The sequence below is a fragment of the Nomascus leucogenys genome, chromosome 21, assembly GCF_006542625.1.
Source record: "Nomascus leucogenys isolate Asia chromosome 21, Asia_NLE_v1, whole genome shotgun sequence".
Classification (NCBI taxonomy): Eukaryota; Metazoa; Chordata; class Mammalia; order Primates; family Hylobatidae; genus Nomascus; species Nomascus leucogenys.
The window spans coordinates 63,728,686-63,745,086 of NC_044401.1; the positions used below are offsets into that span (position 1 = coordinate 63,728,686).

Sequence of the window (16,401 nt, forward strand, 5' to 3'; positions counted from 1 at the left end):
CCAGAGTAGCAGGGACTATAGGGGCACGCCACTGTGCCTGGCTAATTTCTGTATTTTTTGTAGAGATAGGGTTTCAGCATGTTGCCTAGGCTGGTCTTGAACTCTTGGCCTCAATCCAGATCCTCCTGCCTTGGTCTCCCAAAGTACTGGGATTACAGATATGAGCCATCATGCCTGGCTTCCACTTTATTTCAGACAGTTACATTCCCTGAGCATCAATTGCTTCCTTTCTAATATGAAAACTCAAAAGAAGCTATGTGACTGGATAATTATGAGGATGGAATTAATATACATAAAGCACTTAGGATAGTACCTGGCATAAACTATTTTCAATCAGTCTTTGCTACTTTTATTGTTGTTATTATTACTTTTTCAGTGGGTAAAGGAAGATAATTGCACCATTTTTCTTCTCTCAGTAGGTGTTTTATACAAAGTGCTCCATAGTGATGATGACAACTAAAGTTACTCCATCTGTATAAGTCTTGTCATTTAGGATACCCCATGAAAAATGTCCAAATGTTTGACTCTCCTCCACAAATTAACTTTTTTATGCTTATATCTTTAAAAGTTTCTGCAATTAATATTTTTTAGTGGTTGGTCCTTAAATTATATCTTATGAAGGCTTTACTGTATCTCAAATTCATCTGCAGAATCATTTAAAATTCACAAAGCCTTGCATTATCACACATCAAATGTCACAGTCTGGCAGTTAATCTTATTGAAAGGTTAGTTATGTGTAGCACCTGCAAAGGTGTCTGAACTGAAGATTCCCAGGATTTGATGCAAAAACGGGGATGAAGGTAAAATTAAATTGGTGATTGGGAAGGCAGCTGTGTATTAACTGAGTTTTGGGTATCTCAGTATCTGCAAACGTCCAGCCTGTTTTTCACTGGTTTTTCATGACAAAGACAACAACATATATGAAAACACTAAACTTCTCTTTTAAAAAATGAAATAGATTGTAGATTTTTTTCTTTGTATGTAATTCTATAATAAAACAAAATTATTTTAAAAGTATTTGATAATAAACTATTTGATCTTTAGTTATCTACTAAATTTAGGATTTTTAGAATGCTGAATGCCTCACGGTCTCAATTACTGTGTTTAAATTATTTTCAGTATGCGGAAAATTACCTTTCAATGTACAGAAGAATTTAAATATTAGTCTAGTCCCACTATGCATAATGTCTGTGATCAATTTCTGCAAGGCTGTGTGCTCTGGGAATGCAATCTTTAATATTTAACTTATTCTAAATATAATTAGCAAGGACAGATTGCTGGGAAAAGGGAAAAAAGAACACAGAGTGTTTTGGATTACACACTTTTTGATTATTTCTTAGACACAAACGTCCAGAAGGACAAGGCAGGTAACAAAACTGAGTGCAAATATTTTCTCCCACTCTGTGGGTTATCTGTTTACCCTGATGATTATTTCTTTTGCTGTGCAGAAGCTTTTTAGTTTAATTAGGCCCCATCTATTTATTTTTGTTTCTGTTGCATTTGTTTTCGTGTTCTTGGCCATAAATTCTTTGCCTAAGCCAATGTTTGAAGAGTTTTTCTGACATTGTCTTTTAGATTTTTTTGTTTTGTTTTGTTTCAGGTCTTGGATTTAAGTCTTTGATCTATCTTGAGTAGATTTTTATATAAGGTGAGAGATGAGGATCCAGTTTCATTCTCCTACATGTGGCTTGCCAATTATCCCAGCACCATTTGTTGATTAGGGTGTCCTTTCCCTGCTCTATGTTTTTGTTTACTTTGTTGAAGATCAGTTGGCTGCAAGTATTTGGCTTTATTTCTGGATTCTCTGTTCTGCTTCTATTGTTCTATGTGCCTTTTTTTTTTCACCAGTACCATGCTGTTTCGGTGACTATAGCCTTATAGTATGAAGTTGGATAATGTGATGCCTCCAGATTTGTTCTTTTTGCTTAGTCTTGCTTTTGCTGTGCAGGCTCTTTTTTTTTTGTTGTTGTTTTTTGTACCATATAAATTTTAGGATTGTTTCTTCTAGTTCTTTTTTTTTTTTTTTTTTTTTTTTTTTTTGAGATGGAGTCTCGCTCTGTCACCCAGGCTGGAATGCAGTGGCGCAATCTCGGGTCACTGCAAGCTCCACCTCCCGGGTTCACGCCATTCTCCTGCCTCAGCCTCCGGAGTAGCTGGGACTACAGGCACCTGCCACCTTGCCCGGCTAATTTTTTGTATTTTTAGTAGAGACGGGGTTTCACTGTGGTCTCAATCTCCTGACCTTGTGATCCACCCGCCTCAGCTGCCCAAAGTGTTGGGATTACAGGCATGAGCCACAGCACCCATCCTGTTTCTTCTAGTTCTGTGAAGAATGATGATGGTATTTTGATGGGAATTGAATTTGTAGATTATTTTTGGCAGTATGGTCATTTTCACTACATTGATTCTACCCATCCATGAGCATGGGATATGTTTCCTTTTGTCTGTGTTATCTGTGAGTGCAAGAGGCCAGCTCAGATGTGCATGTCTGATTCAATGGGGCTGGCAGACCTTTACCCCTACCCACTTCAATTCATGGTCGACTAGTAAGAGTGCTAGGCCAGTACTGTTAGTGCTCCTTATAGTGACTCATTTTCTTAAAGACTGACCATGCCGGCCAAACCAAGGCTATCTGCAGATGGTACGTGGCCGACATTATTCGTTTATTACTTCTGTCAGATATTGTGAGGGCTAATCATATGGAAGATGCTTGAATTTAGTAAAAAAATATGCTCAGAGCCTTTACGAAACTATTGTTTTATAAATACTACTACAGCACAGTGTTCTCTTGGGGTTTATTTATTATAAACATAGATAGTTTTATTACTTCGTAATAATGCTACTTCTCTCCTTATGTGACAGCAGGTAGTCACTAACATCATGTACAACAGATATCTGGAAATAGGGGGTTTAACTCAGCATTTTCCAGGGGAGTAGGATAGAGAGGAATCACAGGTGTTCCTGTTTAATTTCATCAAGGTTAAGGGTGTATTTGGGGAGTGGGCATTGTGTGATTTTCCTTCCATACCAATGCTCCTCCCACCACACCGCCACCGCTCTTACCCTCCCCAACCCCCACCCAGCCTAAGAGTCTTAAGCAGTCTGTTTCAAATGCCCTAGGGCACTGGGTAGGGAAGTTATCTAATATTTTGGTGTTGGTATAATTTGTAAAGGTGGTGCAAGGGGGCAACATTTCTGCTAAAAGTTCGACATACAAGCAACTTTTACAGAGATTCTCTCCGCAGAAACACAGTGAAGTGTGGCTAATATAGCTTTTTGGTTGGCACAATGTGTAGAATTCAGTAACATTGTGATTGACTGACATTTTGCTGTAGGTTCAGCTCCCATTGTCATCCTAGACCCCAGTTGTGGAATCAGTCACTTGCTTAAGCAGTAGTTGAGTGGTCTGGACTAGACTCCTCCAAGATTTCTGCAGATTCGAGATGCTTTATAACCACCCTCTTCACGTACCTCCTTTTCTTAGTTTGTCCAGCAAGAAATGTCTCTTCTCTCTGCTTTCCAAGGTATTTGTGGATACTCTTTGTGTCCTTCTAAATCAGGGCCTTCCAATTTGGAGAAAAAATGTGTGCAAGCATGTGTGTGTGCCGGAGGTGGGTTGGGTGGATATCTGTTAAGGGAGCCATCAGGATGAGCCACTCAGATATTTCGAGACAGCTTGCTATGGAGAGCCCAGTTTACTAAGAGCTCAAGCTGCTACTCCAGAGAATTTGGAGGCCTCAATTCCCATGCACTGCAGCCAGCCAGTGACTGAGGAGAGTGGGGGTACCAGTGCCAGCCCATTGCTGGCCAGTGAAGGATTCTGCATAGGTAGCTTGTTTGGGGATCTCGTCCTTGGCATGGGAGAGAAGTTTTCAAACCTCAGGTATGTTCTGAGACTCTTTCTGCCCAATTCTTCTCTTCTTTCCCCTTCCCAGGTGTCAAACCTAACTTGTGGTCTCCCTGCTTACTCCTTCCCTTTCCCCGTTTCTCCTTCACAGGTCTATTCCCTCCAGTAAATTCCTTGAATGAAGCATCTGCTTCTTGCAAGACCTGAACTGACATATGTGTATACTGCATGGGTGTGTGTGTGTGTGTGTATATACCATACATACATATACACACATATAAATATACATACATATATACAGATACACATACACACATACATATGGAAATATACATACATATATACACACATACATACGTATATAAATATAAATACATATACATAGCTATATACATATACACAGAATTACCGTACAGAAGAAAAGAATATCAGTAAAATGTGGAAATTGCATTAATTGGTATTTGACTTTCTCAGTATGTTAATATTTTGAAATAGTCTGAGACAGGCTTTTCCAGAATTAAAAAAGAAAACCTTCAGGAAAGAGAAAATACTGCATAAGTGATTTCCATTTGTGCCAACTGTGGCTGTTTAGTGGCATCGAGAACCACTAAACTTTCCACAATTTCTCTGCTAAAACTGCACTTGCAAATGAATCTGCAAAGGTATTTCTCTCTGTTTAGAAAAAAATTGATTTATGCAGCGGTCCATGTTGTTAATTTTGATAAAACTGGTCTCAATGGAAGTAAATGTCTCCAAAGAAATTTATCTTAGAGAAAGAGGTATGAACTTTATATTATAAAAATTTGATCAACTATCATCTTAGGTGCCAAGGCCAGTGGAGATTTAACTACATTAATATTTACTTACATTAGGATTATTTTCATTTTTATTGGTTCTTTGATTACAAAGTTACATAGGTTTTAGTGTTCCATCTTATTCTTTCAAAAAATCTTATTTTAGGGTGTGATTCTGTAGAGCAGGAGGCTTTCCTACATTGTGGAAGAAACTCCAGTTTATATCTATAAAGATATAAATTTGTTCATTCTTTTTAGAAAGCCAGGGTCTGGCAAATTAAAAGCTTTGTTTCACAAAGATTGCCCTCAAAAGGAGCTTCAAGGGCCTATTCTGGAGCTCAGAAACTGAGCACTGACTCCTTTTCTTTCATTTGTGTTCTAACAATCTGCCTTTCCCAGTCAGGCAGTGGAAAATCCAGGCTGAAGTCAGGAGAGGCCAGTATTAAGAGTGCAAAGGAGAAGTAGAATAAGTATGTTTGAAGATATGCCTTAGTGTAGGTTTATTGCTGCTGCTCGCTAGTCACTATCTGAGTGGGATTCACTCCTTACCCTGCACACAGGATTTCAATTCACGCAGCAGAAAGAAGAAAGAATATATTCACAGGTCACAGACTTTCAGAATCATTTGGTAAGTTGAAACAGTAAGTGAACACCCCTGCTCTGCTGTTTTAATTAGATAGACAGGAAAAACTTTAGACATAAATGTGACAATGTGTTTTATCAAGTGCTCTTCACTACATCTTCACTGATGCAAAATATTTTCTCCAGCCACTTAAATGATAATTCTTCCCTAGGAAATTTTTTTTTTTTAACTTGAAACACAAACGCTTTATTTAAAGGCGCATCTCAATTCCATTTGGCGAGTAAAAAACAAAAGGAGCAGATTGTGACAGACCATTGCCATCGGCCAAGTGGTCGAACCCAACATCCAAGACCCAGTGAGCAGCCAAGCTCAGCGCAACCTCCGGGCTTCTCGCTCTGACTCCAAAAGGGTGAGCACGTCGCCCTCACGCACGGGGCCTTTTACATTGCGGATGATGGATCGGCTCGTGTCGTCCATGAATTCCACGCTCACCTGCGTGCACTGTCCCTGAGAGCCGGTCCTGCCCAGGACCTTGGTGACCCTGGCCAGCTTGATAGGCTGCACACGGCTGGTGGCCCTGATGGCGGCGCGGCGGCGTTCTGGCGGAGAGGCTTCCCTAGGAAATTTTCATTCTGATTACCTAAGAGAAGTACCAAAGTGTAAATATATTTTCAGTTTGCAGAAACAAATGAACATCATTTATGGATTTATAAGTCATCATGTAAGCTGCATGTTATCTCTAGGAGGGAAATATGAGGTGCAACTTCATAGAATTAAAGGCCAGTGGCAAGAAATAGAATTTTCCCTAATCCTACAACACAAGAGATGTAAGAAGCAAATATTATGACCTGAGGGATTTGGAGAAAATTTAAGTAAGCGTTTCCTGATAGAAGAGTCCTGAAATATTACAACATTAAAAAGGATTAAAGAATCAAAGTCAAATATCACACAGTGTTTAGAGTTACTAAGATGATGCGAGGAGAAAGAGAATAGTCACGGCCAACATGGCCTCGTACCTCATAAATCTTATCTGACTGTATTGATTGGCTAAGGTTTCTCAAGATCTCTGCTGTCCAATTCTTTTCATGAACTGTTTGTTTCATTATTTTATATTTTCCTGTTCACATGATTAAGAAAACAGAAAAATTAAAGATGAAATTCATCTCCGTCAGTTATTCTGTAACACTTCACAGTGCTAGGCAGTAGAATCAGTGGGAAAGAGAAAAATATGGATGTGATGGGACCTTACCCCAGACACTGAATCAGCTTTTCTGGGTGTGGATCCCAGGCATCTTTAATTCACTAAGTATTTATTATTATTATTATTATTATTATTATTATTATTATTATTATTTGAGACAGAGTCTTACTCTGTTCCCTAGGTTGGAGTGCAATGATGCAATCTCAGCTCACTGCAACCTCCGCCACCTGGGCTCAAGTGATTCTCCTGCCTCAGCCTCCTGAGTAGCTGGGATTACAGGCATGCGCCACTGTGCCCAGCTAATTTTTGAATTTAGTAGAGACGGGGTTTCACCATGTTGCCTAGGCTGGTCTTGAACTCCTGATCTCAGGTGATCCATCCACCTCGGCCTCCCAAAGTTCACTAAGTATTTCTAATGAGTAGCCACACTTAACTGCTAGTCTATAAGGGATATCTTTAATTGTTATTAAAGTTTAAATTTATCACCCAGATATTAAGCCTTGTAGAACACAAGTTTACCTATGTAACAAACCAGCGCTTATACCTCTGAACTTAAAAGTTTTTAAAAGTTTGCTCTAAAGTATGAGATTTTTGTAAAAGATTGCCTTGAAGTATCCATCAAGAACAAAACAGAGTCATTTTAATTTGCTTATGCAAATTTTAAAAGAAGCTATACTAGGAAAATTCAAGGCCATCTGGAACTAAGTTGCATGGCAGTCACCTAAAATCCTTGGTGGAAAAGATAAGGCTGCAATCAAATAAAGTGAATTTAAAAGTCACTATTATCATTTTAAAATCAGCATTTAGAACAGAAATGACAAGAACAGGTATTGTTGGAAGAAATATAAGATTTTTAAAATCCTCTGGCTCATATTCATGTAGGTTAAATTAACTGCTCCAATACAAAATACCTTGTGATGAGTAAACTGAATATATTTTTTGTGACAAGAATGTACAAGGTCAATTGGAAGGTGGGGTGGAGCCACTGCTGTGAAGTCTAAGGCTACAAGTGTTGTCAGTATGTAACAATCCTTAAGGAAAATTGTTAAGTCACTGTGGACAGTATAGGAAAACTCTAGGCTAACAAGTATTTAAGTAAATAATTATCTTCTTTGCAATTTGAAGTTTAGTTAGAAGTGAAATAATTCCCAGCACATAACCTGATGTAAACATTGCCTTATTTTCTTTTTCATTTTCAAGATAGCTATTCTTGCATTCAATAGCCACAAAGAAAGAAAAAAACATAAAATGTGAGATTAAAAAATCATTAATTATGACTATAGTTTTTACACATATAAGTTTTACACATGGCTGTAATGACAAGAAGAAAGCTTCTGCATTGTCTTTGGTCCTGGTTATGATAAGTAACACTGTCCACCAGACGGTATAGTGATAGACCCTATACTGTACTGAACTTCAAAAGATATTTGTAAGATGGACAGTTGCCAGTAAGTAGAATGCTTTCACCCTACTTCAATATTAGTTTAACAACTGGAAAGATCTGGCTGCTTAAATATTAAACACATGTTCAATTATTAAACAGTTAGGATTCTTCTTCTGATTATTAAACCTGTATGTAAAGAACATTGGTGCTAATGGGCAGTCAGCTTGACTAGCGCCACAATCTTCCCACGTTGTGGATTTCAAATTGTTTCTATACTGTCTCAGGCATCAAAACAGGGCTTGGCAGCACCAAAATCTAACAAAAATGCAATTAAAAACCACTTCTCAAAGTTTCCAGTGGGCGCATGGATCATTTCCAAGGAAGATGTTCAGATTATTGCTCAAGGCAAAATGACTTCAGATGATGATTTTGCCATTGATCTAACAGGAAAGAATTCCCTGCTAATGAACCTCGGGGAAGAGATTAATAGAAATAAAAGATAGCTCCTACCCCTACCCTTTATCGAATGTGAGTGAGTCTGACAATAAGACATGAGATTCATTAAACTGTAACAGTAAGGAAAACAGTGTTACAAATAACTGAATTTCTGAATAAGTAGCAGTCTTCTATAAATACTGAGTCAAACAATTAGCTAATAAAGTTCAATACTCTATCATCCTTGAACATGTTACTATGAAATTTAAAAATGCAAGGAAGTTAATTAATGACTGTTCAAGTTAATTTAATACTGTGAACTACCTCATCCAAGTTGATGGTTTGAATAATTCTAGGGGTTGCTGTTCTCCTGAACCGATGACTTTGTTTAATATATTTTACCTTTTTGCTTTATTCCAATAGAAAATTAGAAAGGGAAATGGAAGGGAAATTTTGCAGAATTAGATTTAGAAACAAAATGTCTTGATTATGCTGTGCAGTACCCAGCATTTCCTATATACAGATGCATTTAGCTACCTTGCTGAATTATTTTCCTGAAATTCAGTGTTATATAAGGTAAGTCCAGGAAACATCAGCTCATATGCTTTGTGATAAACATGGTGCTTGATCTTTACATCCAAAAAAAAAAAAAAAAAAAAAAAAAAAAAAAAAAAAAAAAAAAAAAACCTCAACAAGAGAAATGACATCATCCAACTCTTAGGTCACGGGAAGGTACATGCACTGGAATCTGATTACACTGGCTCCACTGCTTCTGTTATCATTATCAAGTCACGTGACTCTGGGCAAGTCACTCCATCTCATGCAAAAAATACTTTGCTGGAGTAAGTGCTCTCCAGTGTTTATTCTCACTCTACAATTATATAATATATAAAATAACAGGGAAATGTGGCTGAGATAATGCATAAACCTGGAAAATATGAAGTCATTAACATTTAGCCTTAGGATGCAATACTTTTCTTTCAGGAAATTACTTTCATATTTATATTCTGCCTGAGCTGGTGTTAAAACTGGTTTCCATTCCTAGGTCACACCAGATGACAGTGAAGTCAGGTGATTCAGATTCATGCTTGGACAAAGGGTGAAACCTCCTCAAAATACTGAGAATATTTAATAATCAATAACACAGAAGTCATTGATGGTATTTTCTGGGTAAATGAACATGATCTCCCATGTCCTTAGTGGAGAACTTGACATAATCTATTTTTTTTTTTTTGAGTCCGAGTCTCGCTCTATTGCCCAGGCTGGAGTGCAGTGGCACGATCTTGGCTCACTGCAACCTCCGCCTCCCAGGTTCAAGCGATTCCTGTGCCAAAGCCTCCTAAGTAGCTGGGATTACAGGTGCCTTCCACCACGCCCGGCTAATTTTTGTATTTTTAGTAGAGACAGGGTTTCCCTATGTTGGCCAGGCTGGTCTCCAACTCCAGACCTCAAGTGATCTGCCTGCCTTGGCCTCCCAAAGTGTTGGGATTACAGGCGTGAGCCACAGCACCCTGCGGAAGACATAATTTATTGAGCAAACCTTTAGTAAGCGCCCATTTTGTGCCTACCTATTGTGTTTAAAATTGTGTTAATGTCTGAAAAGAAATTAAAACCTGTGGTCTCTTCCTTCAGCAAACAAAATAGTTGAGAGTACTCCAAATGCCAAAATAGTATATCATTCAAACAAGACTATGGTTAACTAAGGAATAGCTAATTGTAAGTTCAAGTTGTTTAATCAAGTATCAAATATGTGAGAGGGAGATGCTGGGCATGATGGCTCATGTCTGTAATCCCAGCACTTTGGGAGGCCTAGGCAAGGGGATTGCTTGAGCTCAGGATTTCAAGACCAGTCTAGGTGACATGGTGAGACCCTCATCTCAATAAAAAATACAAAATTTAGCTGGGCATGGTGGTATGCACCTCTAGTGCCAGATACGTAGGAGGCTGTGGTGGGAGGGTCACTTGAGCCAGGAAGCTGAGATTGCACCCCTGCACTCCAGCCTCGGTGGCAGAACAGTACTCTGTCTCAAAAATAAATGAATAAATACATAAATAAATAAACTATCCAAAGGCAGATTGGGATCACTCTATCCCTATCCAAAAGGGAATACCTTGGATACAATAAAAAATTAAGCATTAACTGAAAATCTGAGGAACTCTGAGGGATGGTTGGGCATGTCCAGATATTAGATCTCCCATAAACTGTAGAATGAAAGTACATGATGTGATTTAAAGTTGCCTTTTAAGATACTTTATGTGAGAGTGCTACATATTTGTTAGAAATAGGGAGAGATGGTACTGGGTGGTATACCTTATGTCAGAAATGGAAATATTACAGTGACTAGAAATATTGAAGTGACTAGAATATATAATTATATGACATAAATTTTCAGTACATTAGTTTTGCTATGGCAAAATACCCTAAACCTATACTGATACATGTCCACTTGCTCTGGAAAACCCCAGTCTGGATTCTAGTCAATAACCCCATATCTGGTTATATGATTCTAGGTTCAGAGTCACTTATCTCTCAATGTTTAAAGATGTTGCTGTACTGTATTCTGGCATCTAAAGTTACTGTTGGAAAGTCTGATGTTATTTTGATCCTTATCCTTTGCATGTGATTATTTTTCTTCTGTGAAAGTGTATTAGTGTGATGGGACTAAAATTACAAAATACTAAAGGCTGAGTGACCTAAACAATAGCTCTTGATTTCTTACAGTTCTGGAGGCTGGGAAGTCCAAGACTAAGGTTCCAGCTGATTTGGTTTCTTGTGAGGGCTCTCTGTCTTGTAGACCATCACCTTCTTGCTGTTTCTTCACATGGAGAAGAGAAAGAGCAAGCTTTCTGGTGTCTATTCTTATAAAGACACCAATATTATCGATTGAAGCCCCACCCTTATGACCTCATTTTACTTTAATTACTTCCTTATTCCAAAGGTTGTCACATTGGGGGTTAAGGTTTCAACATATGAATTTTGGGGGACACAATTCAGTCCATGCAGAAAATATTTAGAAGTTTTCTTAATCCCTAGAATTCTGAAATTTCATAATGCAGGTTTATCTTCAGCTAATCCCGTCAGTCTTTCAATCTGGAACATTTCCGCTTTTTAGAAAAATATATAATTCTTTCTCTTTTATTTCCTTTACTAAAATTTCTATTATCTAAATATCAAATCTTTTGTAATTACCTTTTAATTTTCTCAAACTGTTCCAGTGTCTTTCATTTATTTATCTTTTTATTCTACTCTGGGTTATTCCTTAACTGTTATAGTATTATTCCACTTTGCTGCCTAAATTTTATTATGATGATCCAATTTTAAGTTATAAGAGCTATCTTTTTTCTTTGATTTATTCTTTCTTTCTCTTTCTCTCTTACTGTCCTCTTAACCCAATACATTTTCTTACTTGTTTGAGGACATAAATTTGAGTTTTTTGAAAATGTTAACCTTACCTTATTTTGTGTCTTTTTTGCCCTCCGTTTTCTGGTAGTTGTTTTTCCCCCACATTGAAGGCTTTCATCAGCTGTCTACGTGTCTGTACATATGTAAGAATGAAAGAATAAAAACCTGATTAAAAGGTTGAAGATTGATGGGCAAAGGGGGTATTTATGGTTCTGTGGACTTCACTACTGAGTCACTGCACAATCAGCTGGACTCCCAATGAGAGTATGCAAAGATTGTTTCCCTGTAATTATTCAGTTCTTCCAGAGAACATTTTTCTAGTTTTCTGTTGCCTTGATGCTTATGGTAAGAGGAGGGTGGCTGGGCGCGGTGGCTCACGCCTGTAATCCCAGCATTTTGGGAGGCCGAGGCAGGTGGATCTTTTGAGGTCAGGAGTTCGAGACCAGCCTGACCAACACAGTAGAACCTCATCTCTACTAAAAATGCAAAAATTAGCTGGGCGTGGTGGTGTGCACCTGTAATCCCAGCTACTCAGGAGGCTGAGGCAGGAGAATTGCTTCAGCCTGGGAGGCGGAGGTTCCCGTGACCCAAAATTGTGCCACTGCACTCCAGTCTATGCAGCAGAGTGAGACCCTGTCTCAAAAAACAAAACCAAAGACAAAAAAAAAAAAGGGAGGGCTTGCCGGCGTGGTTGTGTCAACCTTTTCTAGAGTCCGATGAGCAGGGTTCTACAATTTGGCATTGAGACTCTTCTGTGTCTCCGCCGTTTTTTAAACTCATACTTTGCCCCAGACGTTCACTGTACTTGGGAGCCTGAGGTCAAAAAAAATTTTTTTTTTTTTTTTTGTATCTCTAGAAACTATCCCTCCTCTCTCCCGCCAGATGGAGATAAGATAGACCATCATTTCCTTGTTGCACAGAGTGAGTGAGGATATGTGGTTCATTCCCCCATGTAACGCTCAAAACTAATTCTGTTTTCCTTCGTTTTTAATTCCGACTCCTGCGTCAATATCCTGTAGGCTTTTAGTTGTTATTTATTCCACCTTGCTAATTCAGTTGCCACCCTTTATTTTATTTCTTTCATAAATTTGTTTACATTCCTTATCCATTGCATTCTTCTTTCTTCATCCTTTTTGTAAGTTTGTCATGGCAAAGTACCTCTATAGGCTGCTGTCCTTTGAAATAATTTTGTTTAGTGACAATTAAAGAAGACATTTTAATTGCGTGTGTTATCTGAAATGTACTGTTAGAAATAATGACTTCTCAGATTCACAGAGAACCTATCATAAAGCAATCCTCTATTTTGTGCAGTAATATAACTTCTCAATAACACTCTTGCTCCTTTATTTTCCGTTATCAATTGACAATCTTAAAAAGAACTATTTTCATGTAATGCTTGGCTGATATTTCTTAGTTATGGTAATGGTTTTATAGAGATTAGAATTTATAACTAAATATATTAAAGTCAGAAAAGGAAAAGTAAATGTTGTGCATTAGCTAATATTTGTATCTTATTTTAAAATAATTTTCAAATGATAAGATTGACATAATGTACATTGTTGATATATTCTTAAACACTATAACATGGAAATAGATTTGTCTATAGTTCAAAAATTAAACTCGAATACATCAGAATGGGGAAGAGGAATATCTGTTTAGGAGCTTGGATTTTCAAATTTGACAGTCCTGGGCTTGAACGAAAAAGCGTTGACATTTACTAGATGTGTGACCATGGATGTGATACTTAAATAGCCTCTCTTTGTCTCAATTTTGTTATCTCTAAAATGTGGATAAATAGCAGTAAAATACTATCTGTATGGAATTGTTTTGAGGATTGCCTGAGATAATTTGGGTACACCTCTAAGCATAGTGACTGACACAAACTAAACGTACAGTAAACTCTTGCTAACATTAGCGTTATTATAATTAATATTAATGACTTATTAATTGGTGTGGGTCGCCTGGAATATGGAAAAAGACCTAGAAAAAACTGGAAACAGTCAAGGGACTCTGCAGAATGAAACATGAAATAGAATTTGACAATGGAAGAATGAGTGTCTAATGGGCTGGAGTACTAGCAGTATAACGGGAACGTCAGAATACGCATGTAAATGCAGAAGAAAGCAAGCTCCGAGGAAGTTTAAAGATGAAGTAACTGAAGTAATCTGTATTTTGCAATGTATTGGAAATTTCTGAGGTTTCATTCCATTCATCATTTCACAGCTAAAATTAGAACTGGGGAGGACTAATTTAAAGGACCAACTTTTCCAACTGAGCAGGTCTTTAAGGTGAGCCAGTGTTCAAGTAAAAGTCAATTTTATATTTAAAAAAATTATGACCCACAATTCCACTGGAGCACCAGGGCAGGCTTATGCAGAGTTTTGACTCAAGTGTGTATTATGTGGATAAAGCACTTTGCATTGACTATGCAAAGAGGCAAGCCCTTTGTTTAGTTGACACTTGCATTTATATGGAAAATTTAGTGCTAGGCTTCCATCTACTCATATTCTGTCACCTTTTGATTCATTTCTTGTAAAAGTCAATATGTCACTATTCTCTGTATGTCAGTGGAGACTGATTGGAACGCTGACTTTAAAGACAGGTCAGAAAGTCATTGAAAAAAAAAGGCAACAACCTTTACTGGAATGAACAGAATGATGCTAAATGTCAAAGAACAAAAGATTTAGATGCTATTTAAAGACTGACATGCAAAATGTTGAACTGAATTGCTGGGATATTAGGTTCTAAATTATGCAAAACCTACCAAAGCTCATGGGACAGTCTGGCAGAGTCCCTTTGGAATGCCACTTCTCTCCCAGTTTCTCCTGGAAAGGAAGAAGAAGGAGAAATAGCCATATAAACTTTTTGTGGGGGAACCTCCATGTACGCTAAGGTATGTGGGAACTCTAAATATAAAAAGAAGAGAACAGTTTCAAGTTAAAATGCTGGGCTTCCCATCCCTAAACATGTTTTAAATGAACCATGTTATATCTCTAGAAAAGTGGGCCCTCTTATTTTCATGGATACTGTATCCATCAGTGCTTCATGTAAAGAAGAAATATGATCTCTCATGTGGGTAAAAATATTCTGAAGAATGTATGACACTGAGGCAAACTACAACAATGTAAACTTTCTTTCTGTATTGTTATTCTTGGAAAAGGTGTTCAACCTAGATCCTCTTACTTCAACTCATTCCTTAGGTTTGCCCTGTGTTAAGTAAGTAAAGAGATTAGGAAACCAACTCTAGGGTGAATATGGTCTGAGGCTGACCTATGATGTTGGAGTTGAATTGAGGTTAGGCCAGGACGAGAGACAAGTACAAAATCAAGGACAGCTAGTACTTACATTAATTGCAAAAACTAAAGTAGGTATTTTGTTTGTTTAATGAGGTTAAAATACTTAATTTGCCTCTTTACGTGATTTATTACATTTCAAAAAACATATATCAGAGCACTTGCTACATGCCACAGATTTTGCCTGGTGCTGATAAAACAACACAGAACAAGACGTTTTTGTTTGTTTGTTCCATTATTGTCACTTAGGAAGTCAAGCACAAATCAGATAATATTTCTATGATATGGTTAGGTGTGCAATGGCTGAAGCCTTTGAAAACGCTTGGCTGAAGCCCACTTTTTAGAGTTGGCTTCTAGAGAAGGTGACACTTTTGCTGACTCTTAAACAATGTTCAGTGGCTATTATCTAGCAATACATGAAGAGCAATCCAAACAGTACTAGAAGGAGCAAAGCTACAGAGACGTGAATATGTATGATTCACTCAAAAACTACCAGTTGTTCAGCACTATTTTAAGATAATAGTTGGGTAGTGGACAGATACGAGGCCATGGAACCTCGTTGTTTTATGCGCTGTTAGGACTTTCTATGATGATGGAAATGATCTGCGTTTGCACTGTGTGATACGTAGTCTCTGGCCACCTGTGGCTATTGGGCATTTGAAGTGTGACCAGTGAAGCTAAAGACATGAAGTTTAAATTGTATTTAATTAATTTCAATTGAAGTTAAAACTACATTGCTACACATAGCTAATGGCAACCATTTGATGCAGCAAAATTATAGAAGTATACGCTCTTCATACACAGCAGGTAAAATCGCTTGGATATTATTCTGACAACAATTGTAAGCCCTGGATAATTTTAAAGCAGGGAAGGGGCATGGCAGGGTTTGTGTTTCAGACTGACTATAGTGGCAACAACATGGAGAATGGATTTGAAGGGACAAGATCGGAGTCAGAAAGACTAATTATAAAACCCTGTTATTAACCAAGGGAGAGAAGCAGTCATAGGGATAAGCTGGATTGATTTGAAAAAACTATTTAAGAAGTAAAGTAATCCATCATATAAAGAGAACCAAAGACAAAAACACATGATTATCTCAATAGATGCAGAAAAGGCCTTCAACAAAATTCAACAGCCCTTCATGGTAAAAACTCTCAGTAAATTAGGTATTGATGGGACGTATCTCAAAATAATAAGAGCTATTTACGACAAACCCACAGCCAATATCATACTGAATGGGCAAAAACTGGAAGCATTCCCTTTGAAAACTGGCACAAGACAGGGATGCCCTGTCTCCCCACTCCTATTCAACATAGTTTTGGAAGTTCTGGCCAGGGAAATCAGGCAAGAGAAACAAATAAAGGGTATTCATTTAGGAAAAGAGAAAGTCAAAATGTCCCTGTTTGCTGATGACATGATTGTATATTTAGAAAACCCCATCATCTCAGTCCAAAATCTCCT

The 16,401-nt window shown here is 37.7% G+C and overlaps 1 pseudogene across 1 annotated transcript; it reads right to left on the minus strand.

Annotated features, from left to right (window-relative positions):
- Positions 1 to 5,439: 5,439 nt before the first annotated feature.
- Positions 5,440 to 14,530, minus strand: LOC100601507 (annotated as a pseudogene). The gene is made up of 2 exons (XR_004027548.1): positions 14,412 to 14,530; positions 5,440 to 5,840 (listed from the first exon to the last, which is right to left on the minus strand). The product of XR_004027548.1 is annotated as a 40S ribosomal protein S28 pseudogene (transcript).
- Between the last annotated feature and the right edge of the window lie 1,871 nt (positions 14,531 to 16,401).